This window comes from Thamnophis elegans, chromosome 6, assembly GCF_009769535.1.
Source record: "Thamnophis elegans isolate rThaEle1 chromosome 6, rThaEle1.pri, whole genome shotgun sequence".
Taxonomy (NCBI): Eukaryota; Metazoa; Chordata; class Lepidosauria; order Squamata; family Colubridae; genus Thamnophis; species Thamnophis elegans.
Window position 1 is genome coordinate 46,195,531 of NC_045546.1, and position 3,060 is coordinate 46,198,590.

The 3,060-nt window shown below is 53.3% G+C and overlaps 1 pseudogene; it reads left to right on the top strand.

The window, feature by feature from the left end:
• The first annotated feature begins 1,010 nt into the window (after window positions 1-1,010).
• Window positions 1,011-2,001, top strand: LOC116510307 (annotated as a pseudogene).
• The last annotated feature ends 1,059 nt before the right edge of the window (window positions 2,002-3,060 follow it).

Below are 3,060 nucleotides of genomic sequence, written 5' to 3' on the forward strand. Positions count from 1 at the left end.
AGCAGCGCAACACAGCAACCATGAAGCAATCACACTCAGGAGCAGCCAACGGCAAACCCCCTTTCCAGCTAGGCACAGCACCATTCACTGACCTAGGGGTATCACCAAGCTGCATGAGTGCCTGTTTGCCGCTGCCTGGCTCTCACGGCTTGGCGCCTTCAAAATGCCAGTGAAAGGCGCTCTGCACAGTTGGAGAGGGGGGTTGTGCAAGCGGCTATGGTTGTGAGTCAGCTGCCAGCAAAGCATACTCCCAGAGCTTACAACCATAGAGATTACACCCAGAGCAGCCACTGCAGGAAAACTGGGTTTGAAAGCTGCCGAAAAAGCCAGGCTGGTATGGCGTCTGTGGCTGCGCAGTTCCCTGGACCAGGGCATTGTGAAGCTGGGAGGCACATGAGTGGGAACGGAACAGCCGCTCGCATAACCCCCCCTCTCCAGCTGTGCAGAGTGCCTTTCATGGCGCTGCTGTGACAGCACAACACAGCCGTTTGCCCCTAAGGCTGTGCCCGGCTATTTGGGAGCCCGCTCGCAAGAGAGCACCTGCCCGGCAACACCTCCTCTTCAGCTGGGCACAGCGCCACTCACCAACCTAGGGTATCCCAAAGGTGGCAAGCAATGTGATCACCTTTGCTCCCCCCTGGTTCCCGTGGCTGGGCACCTACTGCTAGGTTGGTGAGTGGCGCTCTGCCTGGCCGGAGGTGGGGGGTTGTCCAGGGTACTTATTTGTTGGGGAGGGCTTATATTTTTGCCCACCAGAAAAATGTGGCAAGGCCTTAGTTTCAGGGTAGGCTGTATTTTTGGGGAAACACAGTATTAACAGAGACAGTTTTCACTACTACTGATTTTAAAAGTGTTCATATTTAGTTGCTGACAACAATTCTGCCTTCAGGAGTTCTGGTTAGAAAAAGCTCGGTTTTGGGAGGATACCTCCCACTGCTGGGCTGAGCAGGCAGAGGGGAGGTCCTTTGGCTGCAGGAGAGCAGAGAGGCCTCCCGGCTGCTGCCAGCACCATGGCTTGGCTTGATGTAACTGAGGTCTTTGCCAACATACGCCTGCCGGGACACCTCCACACTGAGAGCTCCCTCCACTTTGCCAGCGACTTTGAGTTCCAGGACACAGACGTCCTCCTCGTCACTTACCCCAAATCAGGCACCACGTGGATGCAAGAAATCCTGACCTTGATCTACAGCAACGGCAACCTCCAACCTATAAAGACACTTCCCAACTGGGCCCGAGCTCCCCGGTTGGAGCACACCTATTTCCAAGAGCAGCTTCAGCACATTGGGTGTCCTCTGCTCCTCACCACCCACTTGCCCCAGTCAGTGTTGACACCTGCCCTGAAGAAAGCTTAGCCCAAGGTGATCTATGTGGTCAATAGCAATAGCAATAGCAATAGCAGTTAGACTTATATACCGCTTCATAGGGCTTTCAGCCCTCTCTAAGCGGTTTACAGAGTCAGCATATTGCCCCCACAGTCTGGGTCCTCATTTCACCCACCTCAGAAGGATGGAAGGCTGAATCAACCCTGAGCCAGTGAGATTTGAACAGCCGAACTGCAGAACTGCAGTCAGCTGAAGTAGCCTGCAGTGCTGCATTTAACCACTGCGCCACCTCGGCTTGGTCAGGAACCCAAAAGATGTTGTTGTGTCCTACTACCATTTCCAGAGAATGGCCAAGTTTTTCCCTGACCCAGCTTCCTTTGAAGGCTTCCTTCATGATTTCATGGCTGGCACCATGCACTACGGATCCTGGTTTGAACACGTGAAAGGCTGGCTCAGCTGCCGAGAAGAGCTGGACCTCTTTTGCATCACCTATGAGGCGCTCCATCAAGACCTGAAGTGCTGTGTGGAGTGGCTGAGCACCTTCCTGGACCACCCAGTTCATCCAGACCAGGCTGAGCTCATCCGGGAGCACTGCAGCTTTGCTGTCATGAAAGTGTCATCTCAAACTGTTACCAATTCAATCCACTTCAAAACTGCACTAACCGCCTTTGCGGGTTAAGAATTGTGTTCTACTTTGTGTGCTGAGTGTATGTATGTATGAATGTGAAAGAGAATGTTCCCACTTTTTAAATTGATTAATTCTTATACCATTGTCTTGTATTTTAATAATTATTGTGGGGTGTGTATGAGGAGAATGTCTGCTTGTTGTGTATGGTAGGACCGAGTGTGCGACCTGGAGCCCCCTCCACTGAATGCAGATGCAGAAGTGGATGGGGGCCCAGATTCACCCCCTGTCCTGGGATGAATGATGTGTGCGGCCTGTCAGGAAGAATGGGGGCCATGGGAGAGGGGTGGGGGTCTACGGGGATGGGGGAGGGTCAGAGCATTCCGGTTACAACCGGGAGGGGCAGATATGACAGGAGCTGTAGGGCGGGCCATTACCAGGGAAGAAGGACTCGCTACATCACAGCGATTCATTGTTCTGGCCCTGCTGGCTCAACTCAAGGGCCTGGTGGCAGAGGAGTTCAAGGCCCTGGTCTTGCTAAATGCCAGGTCTGTAGTAAACAAAGTTCTCCTCATCTGGAACTTAATATTAGACGGGGAGGCAGACCTGGCATGTATAACTGAAACCTGGCTGGGCCAAGAGGGAGGAGTCCCCCTCTCAGAAATGTGCCCAGATGGGTTCCAGGTCCTCCACCAACCGCGGCAGCAAGAAAGGGGTGGGGGAGTGGCAGTTATTATCCGAATGTTGTTAGCTCCTCGCAGGATCTCTGCCCCAGAAATTGTGGGGTGTGAGTCTCTCCTCCTGAAGTTGGACCTAGGGGTTCAATTGGGCTTGTTTCTGATGTACCTACCTCCCATCTGCGTCACAACAGCCCTGCCTGTACACCTAGAGGCGGTAGCCGGGCTGGTGGTGGAGTTCCCCAGGCTAATGGTACTGGGGGACTTTAACTTGCCATCCCTAGGTGAACACTCTGATGGGGCGCAGGAGTTCATGGCTTCCATGACAACCATGGACTTGACCCAAGTAGTTCAGGGTCCGACTCATAGAGCAGGACACACACTCAACCTTGTATTTCTCTCAGGGCAGTGGAGACGTGATCTTGAATTAAGGGGA